Raw genomic sequence first — 12288 nt, 5'->3', positions numbered from 1 at the left:
AAAAATTTTTTTTTTTTTTTTTTTTTTTTTTTTTTTTTTTTTTTTTTTCATTCTGTTGTTTCTGTTGTCCGCATTTATTGTCTCCACCGCAGACGGCGCTGGAGAAGGCAGCTGGCACCGCAATTTCGTAGCTGCCACCACCACCACAAATGCGTCGCTTCACTGGTCGTTCCTCCGCTTCTTCTGCCCTTGCTGCCGCCTCGTGTGCCTCTTTGGATCGTCGCCGCGCCGCCGCTTTGTTCTGCCGTCTACTGTTCCGCCGTCCACCATTCCTCGCTGTGACCCAGTTCTGTTCTTCTTCATTCTCTGAAAGCTCGCTTCGCGGTGCAAACTCTAGTGCTCTGATATTTCTCGTCTTCTGAACTTCCCAATCCAAACATGTTAGTTGAATTACATAATACAACAGTTATATTATAACACTTGCCTTTAAGTGGATTCTGTTCTGCTTTAGCAACAGATACATATGTCAATAGAACTCCTGTTTTATTTATGTACAGAGATTAGGCAGCTTAGGCCACATTTTTTATTGTTAAAAGATCTTTATAGTTTTTAGTTCATATAAGTGCAAAACCAAAAGAAATGCATTATTAACAAACAATTATCAAACCAAAGACCTATTTATTCAAGTTAAAAAGCAGTCGCTCACCTTGTACGATGTCCATGAATAAAATCACCATACTCTAAGAAATCTTTGCATCTTTAAAAGCGAAAACCAAAATGCTAAACACAGCCATGGATTCAGCATTACCATGTAACCTGAATCACACGTACAAACCAAAACACCAAATCATTGGTGAATCCAACAGATTAAAGTAACATATCCCTTTGTTCCAATAAGGTATATCAATAGAGACTAGCTAAGCCACAATGTGCTGATTACTAGAAAAAACAAAATGCCAAGTTTACGAGCTAAATTCATCAACATAATATTTCATATGAATTTCCCCTATAACAATTATTTTCCTTTGGTTGCAAGTTGCATTAGAACAAATTAACTCTAATTGTATCTATATCTCTCTTTATTTAGGGTCAGAATAGGTCAATTCATAACCTAGGATTATATTATATATGAAGCAGCAAAATAATAATACCAACAACAAATAGGAGATCGATTCATAACCTTAACCTATGCCACATGACAACACAGTGAATAAATATATAGAATAGTTAAAGGGGAGAAAAAGTTATATCAAGGCCCTGTATATATAATGTTGTATAAATAAACATATAGAATAGTTATTGGGGAGAAAATTGAAACATTAAGGGTATTTTAATCAAATTAAACGTGACAGTACCAAATTAACACATTGGGGACATACGCTATAAATAACATGAGATAACAGAAAAAGAAAGAGAGTCATGTTTGTTGCAACATCAACTACCACAGATCACTTATCCATATTCTCAGTAAGTCAACATACTTCCTTGAAGTAGATTCGTAGCAGAGTTGCAGCATCATAGCTTCTCAGTCAACCTGATCATGAATGAATTTACAGTGGAAGAATCAAGAAGAATCCATGATGACTCAAACAACTCATGGAAGAACTCTGCTCCAATCTCCTCAGCAGCGTTTCTAAATGCAATCCCAAATGCATTCCACTGAGTTCCGATCAGGCAAGGCCTCCCATAAACGCCTACAATCAAAATCCTATTGGGTTCTTGAGACAAGCAAGCACAAAGCAAAGGTTTCATCCTTGCCCCCTTCTCTCTCAAAGCATCCATAAGGAAATAACAGAACTTAGTCAAAGCCTGCGGATAACCAAGCAACTTGGTGTCAGCCGAATCCTCAAGCTTCACCCACCGAAACTTCCTCCCACTTCTTATGCACCCATTCTTCGTAATCGCAGTGCTACCTTGCCTTAGAATAGCTCTCTGAATCCTAATTGCGTGTTGCATCCTGGCCTTGAGCTTATCAAGATTGCTTAAAAGACAATGCATCGTAAGCCACCCCGAATTGCTTGGATGCACAAGAAACATCTGATTTCAAAAACGATTCAAGCAGGGCAGTCACTCAATACACCACATCCGCGGCAGACACCCTTGAGCTATACCCATGTATCAAGAAACTCCTATAATAGAAATCAGTGAGTCCATACTCTGGCAAAAACCGCTCAATTCATGTTTAATCTTCTTCTTTACCTCCATACTCATGTACTGGAACTTCTGCTGGCAATCCATGAGCGCAAACCCCATCCTAGCTAGCAGAAGGTTCAGCTTCTTGACCCCATTATCGCTCCAAGTCTTCAACTTGGTTGCAATGTAAATGAGCACAACATTGAATCAAACAAGCTCCACTCCTTCAACAACATAAGCCTAAGCTCATCCTCACAAGCAATCTTGCACGAATGTGGCGCCCGTATCTTAGTCCCATCCTTGAGAGTAACTGATGTAACCACATCCAAGTTCCCAGCACATCTAATTCGGTCCTCTAGCTCCGCCACACCGTCACGGTACCTCTCATCACTCAACCTCTCATGAACAAACTGGTCAGTAAGAGACACACAAGACAACCACAACACTTCATTGGTGTTCTTACGTAGTGAATTAGCCAGTTCATACATCAAACACCCGGAAGGCTTCCCGTGAAAAGTCCCCAACTTATAATACTTCTTAACCTGGTTCTTAAAAAGCTGAACCGGATCAGAATCCGAAACCCTTCTCCTCTTTCTCCTAGACCCCTGTTCATCTTCATCATTGTCGCTATTTTCGCTATCTTCCTCATCCGATTCATCCGAATCCTCTTCGGATTCTTCCAATTCATTGCCTTCCCTGCACATGTAGCTCGCATTGGCCAACTCAGCAAGGGTAATATCAAAACTGTAAACAAGATCCGCTATCTTCTCATCCTCATTAGTAAACAAAACAACTACCGATTCATTTTCTTGGCTGATATTGTTGAGATGGATGGGACGGTGGCTATCAACAAAGACACGGGAAGAGGGTGGCAAATTGAGAGTCTTCTGTAGGTCCCTGTGGCAGCCTCAGTTGATTAAGAGCATTGAGACATAGTCGCCAGTTTCAGCGGCAGAGGTATGCGTGGCGCCGGCGTAATTATGGATCTCGTTGAAGGAAGAGACCAGATAGCAGGCGTATTGGAAGCCGTCGGACTCGAGGATGTGGAAGATGATCTTGAGGGCGCAAAGTGAGTCGACATCGGAGGTTGAAGGGAAGATGAGGAGTGGCGTGGAGGATGACTTGGATGCCGACTCCCGCAGCTTGTTGTAGAAGGAAACGGCCGTTTGCTCTCTCACCATAATAATAACAACCTACAATCTCATCACATTATAATTAAAGAACGAAAGAAATATAATTTAAAATAAAGGCAGATGTACCAAGTACCAACACAATATATAGAACTGTATTATAGACATATTTTTGTAGACAGTACTATTTACAGTTAGCTTTTTGTTATCAACCATCAATGATTATAAAATATTTATCTAACCACAAAAAGATAAATGAAAAGGTTAAACTCAGTGGCCAGCTACTTTTCATTATTTTCCACATTAAGAACCAATATGATGCAGGATCCATGGATAACACCTACACCAAATGGTATTAATCTTGGATGTTGCTTATCCCAGATATAATCACCTCAAAATCATCAAGATTCAGAGCAAACAAGCACAAAGATGTAGGACAAACCCTTAAGTGCAACAGATTACAGAGAGGGAGAGAGTATTAAACCTGAAGTGAAGTGAAAGTTGAGGAGGAGGAGGAGGAGGGGCAACTGGGGCTGCAGCGGCGATACTGTTGACGGCAGACGGCGACTTCTTTTGAGCTGACGCGGTGGGGAGACACAACGCAAAGAACAGTGGACGAGGTGGGCGAACGCGACAGAAATAGCTACAACTTGTTTGTTGCCGGATAAAGTTCCAAGAGATTAGACCAAATGCACCAATATTCTATCTAGTAAGTTGATTTACCTATCATATAAAAAGAATATAAAATTTGAAAGAAAGCAATTATAATAACAATCATATAATTATTAGCTTCTTTTTGGACACTCATTTGTAATTGAAATTTGTTTCATATTCCGAAATTCAATTTAACAGTGAATCAATCATTAAAAGATGGATAATCAAAATGTCTTATTTGGAGCATTGAACTGAAATATTTAAAGGCAAAAAAATAATGAATGGTCCCACACTCCCACAAGGAAAAATAGTAATGAACGGACAAAACAACGCATTCTAATTGCTATAATAAAATAAAAATGAACAATCTTAAACTATAAATAGATTTTGTCTCAAGCTATATGATTCATTTAGTCTACTAAGTGCATTTCAGAAAACTAAACTTAATACCTTCATGAGTTTGAAAACTCTAATTTAAATTGATGATAATCAAACATTATTAACATAATTAATTACAAAATTATTAATTTGATTTTTGATCATATGTGCTAAACCAAATAATTTTGCTATGCAATTTATGCTTGATGGGCCAAAAAGAAAGAGAAAAATAAAACAAGCCCATTAAAATATCCTCAGCATTGATACAATTGTTTATTGTGGCTGAAACAATGATTTATATATTGGGCCAGATTCAATCATTATTAATTTGAGCCCAAGTTAATACTTCTACTAGAAATCAGCTTGCTTAGTTTGAAACCAATATTGAGAGAAAGCAAGGAATGCTTTCAACGGATCCCATTTTTCTTATCATGAGATGGAATTCAAATTTTATTAAGTGGAGTTAATGCAGACCTTGGAACCATAAGAGAGAAATTACAATTGATTAGATTGATGGCCTTAATGAGGCACGCTACTCAGCAAAAGGGAAGCAAAAGCAACTCATCTTTAATTAATTTGTTCAAATTCATTTGATTGCTTTTCTTTCTACTCTCTCTTCTTTCTCATCTCTCTTGAACTCTCGGTCACTTCTCAGAAAAACATGGAAGCTATGGCAAGCTGCCGTAGAGAAGAAAAAGCAAGCAACAAGACTATTGTAATGATGGCAAGAAAAAGAAAACAAAAAGTATGTTGTGGCTGATATCTTCACCAAAGGAAGTAAGATTTGGTGAAGTAAGCTCAACCTCTCCATACCAAAAATAGATGAAAAAGATTTCGGTCAGAGGAAGAAGATCTCAGAGGGATGACTCGTCTTTACTTTGTGTTCACTCATCACAGAAGGTAGCTAGGGAGGCTACGTGAAGGAGGAAGCAAAAGTGGAGCAGGAGGAGCTGTCATATATCAAGAAGCATCAAGGGTAAGGAGTCCTTCTTGAAGTGTAAGTCAAGTTGGATGGCTCGGATTGATGAAACTTGGTGTAAAGGGAAGACTCAGAGGTAATTGCATGTTGGTTTTAGCATTCGGTTATATCTCCTCTCTCTCTGGCCGAACCGGTTTTATATGAAGAAGAAGAAGTTTAGCTTGGTTCATTTGGTTTCAACCGTGGAGGTTTTCCCCTCTATATATAAAGGAGAACAGCCAGGGCTTAAAGCAAGGAGTGAGAGTGCAAGGCACAGGGTTCTCATAGCTACATAAGCTAACAGAAGTTCTTCTCCTTCAATGTTTTCTGTTTTACAAGTTTCTGTTTAATTTTGTCTGTCTTGAGTCTCATGAAAAAAGGCAAACAGTGAGGTTTGTAAGAAAAAGCCATAAAGCGGAAAAAGGCAGAGTGCGCAAAATTAAAAGAAAAAGCCATAGATGTCCTTAGAGGTCCTTTGTACATCTGTGTTGTGTTTCATGATTTTGAGGGAATCACCTTGCAAGTTGGGTTGGCACTTAGCAGTTGAAAGCTTGGCAGTGACCAAGTCAAGTTCAGGATTGGGGTATTAGATTCTGGACTTGTCCCGAATAGGAAGGGTAGTTCCTAGGGAGAATTGGTGTTTGTAATCAAGGATGATTATAGTGAAATTCCATCATCATTGTGATGGAGACTGGATGTAGGCTGCATTACACTTAGCAACTGAACCAGGATATATCTTGGTGTGATTCTCTCTCTTTCTTCTACTCCATTTCTGTTTCTGCTGCACAGGATATAAAACTAAAAATATCTCGTGCAAGGTTACGAGATAAAAAGAAAAAGTCTCATAGTTGGGTACGAGACAAAAATCAAAAAGTCTCCAGAAGTTGTTTTAAAGACCAGCAAGTGTTATTAAGTGAAAAAGGGCTAAGATTCAACCCCCTTCTCTTAGCCACTGAAAACCATCAATTGGTATCAGAGCTTGGTCTCAAAGAGATCAAGCTTTGCAGCTTGGAGAAAAGATCCAGATGACAGAAAATAGTGGCTCAAACCTGGTGTCTTACAACCTGACAGAAGGGCAGTCAAGCAACAGACCTCCTATTTTCAATGGGAAAAACTATACCTATTAGAAGGAGAGAATAAAGATCTTTGTACAAACAGTGGACTACAGACTCTGAAAGATTATCTTGGAGGGTTCCCAATTTCCAACCACTACAAGTGCTGAAGGAGTGATCTCTCTTAAACCCGAAGCAAGCTGGACCGAAGAAGACGGAAATAAGGTGGAGCTCAATGCCAAGGCTGTCAACTTGCTCAACTGTGCTATCAGTTTCGAGGAATACCGTCGGGTATCACGATGCACAACGGCAAAGGAAATCTGGGACAAACTTCAAATCACTCATGAAGGAACTACCATAGTAAAGAAGACTAGGATAGACATGTTGAACAGAGAATATGAAATGTTCTCAATGAAGGAAGGAGAATCAATAGATGAAATATTTGAAAGATTCAACATCATCATTGTTGGCTTGGATGCTATGGAAATTACGTATCCTGATTTTGTGCTTGTGAGGAGAGTTCTAAGATGTCTTACTAAAGAGTGGGAAACAAAAGCTTTAATCATATCTGAAAGTAGTGGTCTAGATTCCATGACATGTGATGACTTGAGAGGAAACCTACTTGCTTTTGAAAACACTTATTTGAAAAAAGATTCAAAAAAGAAAGGAATTGTTTTTACATCTGTTACTAATCCCCTGGATGATGAATCTAGGGATAATTCATCTGAAAATAAATTTGTGTTGTTTGCCAAAAAATTCAGGAAAATAGTGAAGTTCAAGGAGAGAAGCAAGGGAAGTAGCTCTAGGAAACAAAGGAAAGATCTCAGATAGGTGATATGTTACAACTACAAAGAATCTGGGCATTTCAAGTCAGATTGCCCTAAGTTGAAGAAAGAAGAGAAGCCAAAAAAGGGAAAGAAGAAAGGTCTGATGGCTTCTTGGGAGGACTTGGAAAACGATTCAGAAGATGATGAAGAATCCGAAACCAAGTCTCAACCATGCCTTATGGTAGATCACGTTAAACAGGTAGTCATTCATAACCCTGACACTGAAGTTCTTCATCTTATGATAGACCACCTTTCTGAAAAAATTATATGCTTCTTGCTTGATAACTAAGATCTTGAACAACAAATCACCATTCTTAAAGTAGAAAATTGTTTTATTAAAGAAAAATTAAGGGAGGCTGAAACTGCTGTTGACCTCGTTGAAGAAAACAAGCAATAAAGAGCCTAACTTAAGAGCTGTGAAAGTGATCATTCTGTTGTTGCATATGTAAATTGTTTTAAAGAAAATGAAGGGTTGCTTAAAGAGGTCAAAAGGCTTAAAGAAGACTTAGCCAAGTTCACTCAAAGTTCTGAAAATCTAAATCAAATCTTAGCTAGTCAAAAACTTATTTATGATAAAGCTGGCTTGGATTTCTTTAAATTTGTTGAGAAACCTTATTTTGAAAACATTGTCTCATCTTCTAATGATACAAGGTTTCAAAACCCAACAAGCTTTAACAAAACAGCAACTCCAAGGTTTTGTAGACTATGTAACCGAAATGAACATTTTCCCATTCAATGCTTCTTTGGTGAAAGGATGATTGGTGATAAAGTTTACAAAGTTGTTTTTTATTATAATGGATTGGGATATAAGAGATGGTTTAACGTGAAAGGATCCAAGAAGTTTTGGATACCTAAGGTCACTTGAGCTTGTTTTGTAGGTTTGTTTAGCATCCAAGCGAAAGGACAACATGTGGTACATGGATAGCGGATGCTCTAGGCATATGACCGGAAAGACAATATTCTTCATAAAGCTTGATGAGTATGATGGAGGATTTGTCACTTTCGGTGATGATGGTAAAGGAAAGATAGTGGCCATTGGAAAAGTTGGTAAAAGCTTTTCATCTTGTATAAATGATGTTCTTCTTGTAAATGGTTTGAAACACAATTTACTTAGTGTAAGCCAATTGTGTGATCTAGGATATGAAGTTATTTTTAGAAAGTTTGTGTGTTTAGTTATTTGTGAAAAAACTGGGAATATATTGTTTGAAGCTAAGAGATGCAATAATGTGTATGGATTGACTCTTGAGGACTTGAAAGATAAAAAAGTGACATGTTTTGCTTCTCTTGAATCTGAAAAATGGCTATGGGATAGAAAATTGGGTCATGCTAGTATGTACCAAATTTCTAAGCTAGTCAAGAAAAATTTGGTTAGAGGAATTCCAAATATCAAATTTGATAAGGATCTTACTTGTGATGCTTGCCAATTAGGCAAACAAATAAAATCTTCTTTTAAACCAAAAGATGAAATTTCAACCAAAAGGCCATTAGAGATATTACACATTGATCTTTTTGGTCCAACAAGAACTCAAAGTTTAGGAGGTAAACACTATGGTCTAGTAGTGGTAGATGATTACTCTAGATTTGGTTGGGTACTTTTTCTTGCTCATAAAAATGATGCTTTCCATGCTTTCTCAACCCTTTGCAAAAAAATTTAGAATGAAAAGGATTTAAAAATTGTCCATTTGAGAATTGATCACGGAAAAGAATTTGAAAACCAAGACTTTGAAAAATCCTGTGATGATTTTGGAATTGCTCATAACTTTTCATGCCCAAGAACCCTTCAACAAAATGGGGTGGTTGAGAGAAAGAATAGAAGCCTTCAAGAGATTACTAGGGCCTTGCTATGTGAGAATGAAATTCCAAAATTTCTATGGCCTGAAGCTGTAAATACAGCTTGTTACATTTTGAGTAGGACCATTATTAGAAAAAGGTTGAAGAAAACTCCTTATGGGCTATGGAAAGTAACCCCTCCAAATCTTAAGTATTTTCATGTTTTTGGATGCAAATGCTTTGTACTTAACAATAAAGAAAACCTTGGTAAATTTGATCCAAAATCCTATGAGGGGATGTTTGTTGGATACTCCACCACTTGCAAGGCCTATAGAATTTACCTCAAAGAACATGAGACCATAGAGAAATCCATACATGTCTCTTTTTGTTATTCTAATTCAATTCCCAGTGCTGTGATAGAAGATGATACAGATTGTGAAGATGCTGTCAATAAGAAAACCTGTGAAGAAAATTCCAAGTCTGCTCAAAATGAAGAATCTGTCAGTCCAGTTTTGTCTCGTCAGAATGGAGGAGACATTTCCATTTTGTCTCCTGAGCCAGCAAGAGAATCTGAAACAATAAGACCCACTGAAGCTATCAAAGCTCAACATCACTCCGGAAGCCAAGAGAATGGAAGTTCATGAGGGGTTATCCTCATGACTTTATCATTGGTGATCCCTCTCAAGGTGTAATAACAAGATCCTCAATCAAAAAGTAATCTGAACCTAGCAATTTTGCCCTCTTGTCACAAATGGAACCCAACAATGTAAAACAAGCTCTTGAAGATCCATCATGGGTCAAAGTCATGCAAGAAGAACTTGCTCAATTTGACAAGAATGAAGTTTGGACACTAGTGCCTCATCCGGATGGTAAAAAGGTTACGGGTACTAAGTGGGTTTTCAAAAATAAATTAGGTGAGGATGGAAAAGTTGTTCGTAACAAGGCTATATTAGTAGCCCAAGGTTACGATCAAGAAGGGGGTATAGATTTTGATGAGTCTTTTGCTCCGGTAGCAAGAATGAAAGCAATTAGATTGCTTCTTGCCTATGCTGTCCATAAGGGTTTTAAAATGTTTCAAATGGATATCAAATGTGCTTTCCTTAATGGCTTTATTGATAGAGAAGTGTTTGTGGCACAACCCCCGGTTTTGAAGATAAAGAATTTCCAAACCATGTTTTCAAACTCTCAAAGGCTCTTTATGGTCTTAGACAAGCTCCAAGAGCTTGGTATGAAAGGCTTATTGCCTTCTTATTGGAAAATCAATTTCAAAGGGATACCACCGACACTACTTTATTTATTAAAGCATCTAATGATGATATTATCCTAGTTCAAGTTTATGTGGATGACATTGTGTTTGGGTCGGCCAATGAGTCCTTAGTTTGAAAAACTCATGACTAGTGAGTTTGAAATGAGTTTAATGGGAGAACTAACATTCTTTCTTGGCCTCCAAATTAAACAAACTCATAGTGACACTTTCATTCACCAAGTAAAATATGCAAAAGAACTTATAAAAAAATTTGGCATAAAAGTTCCAAACCAATGGGAACACCAATGCATCCAAACACTAAACTTGAAAAGGACGATGAAGGCAAAGATGTGGATGAAACACGATATAGATGAATGATAAGATCTCTCATGTACCTTACTTCCTCTAAATCGGATATTGTTCAAAGTGTGAGTGTATGCTCAAGATTTCATCTAGGGTTTGGGTGAGATTAAAATTGATTTTCCAACAAGAAGGCACTAAACTTTTCAAACCAAGTTCTTGGAACTTGTCTAAGGCCATAAAGAGCCTTTGAGAGTTTGAAAACATGGTTTGAAAATTCTTTATCTTCAAAACTGGGGGGTTGTGCCACAAACACTTCTCTATCAATAAAGCCATTAAGGAAAGTACATTTGACATCCATTTGAAACATTTTAAAACCCTTATGGGCAGCATAGGCAAAAAGCAATCTAATTGCTTCCATTCTTACTACCGGAGCAAAAGACTCATCAAAATCTATACCATCTTCTTGATCGTAACATTGGGCCACTAATCTAGCCTTGTTACGAACAACTTTTCCATCCTCACCTAATTTATTTTTGAAAACCCATTTAGTACCCGTAACCTTCTTACCATTCGGATGAGGTACTAGTGTCCAAACCTCATTTTTGTCAAATTGAGCAAACTCTTCTTACATGGCTTTGACCCATGAGGGATCTTCAAGAGCTTGTTTTACATTGTTGGATTCCATTTGTGACATGAGGGCAAAATTGCTAGGTTCGGATTGCTTTTTGGTTGAGGATCTTGTTGTTACACCTTGAGAATAACCCCTCATGGACTTCCATTCTCTTGGCTTCCGGAGTGATGTTGAGCTTTGATGAGCTTCAGTGAGTCTTACTGTTTCAAATTCTCTTGCTAGCTCAGGAGACAAAATGAAAATGTCTCCTCTATTCTAACGAGACAAAACTGGACTGACAGATTCTTCATTTTGAGCAGAATTGAAATTTTCTTCACAGGTTTTCTTGTTGATAGCATTTTCACAATCTGTATCATCTTCTATCACAGCACTGAGAATTGAATTAGAATCACAAAAAAAGACATGTATGGATTCCTCTATGGTCCTATGTTTTTTAAGGTAAATTCTATAGGCCTTGCTAGTAGTGGAGTATCCAACAAACATCATCTCATACGATTTTGGATCAAATTTACCAAGGTTTTCTTTATTGTTAAGTACAAAGCATTTGCATCCAAAAACATGGAAATACTTAAGATTTGGAGAGATTCCTTTCCATAGCTCAGAAGGAGTTTTCTTCAACCTTTTTCTAATAATAGTCTTATTCAAAATGTAACAAGTTATATTTACAACTTCAGGGCCAGAGAAATTTTAGAATTTCATTTTCACATAGCATGACCCTAAACATCTCTTGAAGGCTTCTATTCCTTCTCTCAACCACCCAATTTTGTTGAGGGGTTCTAGGACATGAAAAGTTATGAACAATTCCAAAATCATCACAGAATTTTTCAAAGTCTTGATTTTCAAATTCTTTTCCGTGATCACTTCTCAAATGGGCAATTTTTAAATCCTTTTTATTCTGAATTTTTTTGCAAAGGGTTGAGAAAGCATGAAAAACATCATTTTTATGAGCAAGAAAAACTATCCAACCAAATATAGAGTAATCATCTACCACTACTAGACCATAGTGTTTACTTCCTAAACTTTGAGTTCTTGTTGGACCAAAAAAATCAATGTGTAACATCTCTAATGACCTTTTGGTTGAAATTCCATCTTTTGGTTTAAAAGAAGATTTTACTTGTTTGCCTAATTAGCAAGCATCAAAAGTAAGATCCTTATCAAATTTGATATTTGGAATTCCTCTAACCAAATTTTTCTTGACTAGCTTAGAAATTTGGTACATACTAGCATGACCTAATTTTCTATGCCATAGCCATTTTTCAGATTCAA

At 37.3% G+C, this 12288-nt stretch overlaps 1 pseudogene; it reads right to left on the bottom strand.

Annotated features, from left to right (window-relative positions):
* Positions 49–3266, bottom strand: LOC107605896 (annotated as a pseudogene).

Source organism: Arachis ipaensis, chromosome B07 (genome assembly GCF_000816755.2).
Source record: "Arachis ipaensis cultivar K30076 chromosome B07, Araip1.1, whole genome shotgun sequence".
NCBI lineage: Eukaryota > Viridiplantae > Streptophyta > Magnoliopsida > Fabales > Fabaceae > Arachis > Arachis ipaensis.
The sequence above is the reverse complement of the archived record's forward strand: the minus strand, read 5'-3'. Positions and strand labels throughout refer to the sequence as shown.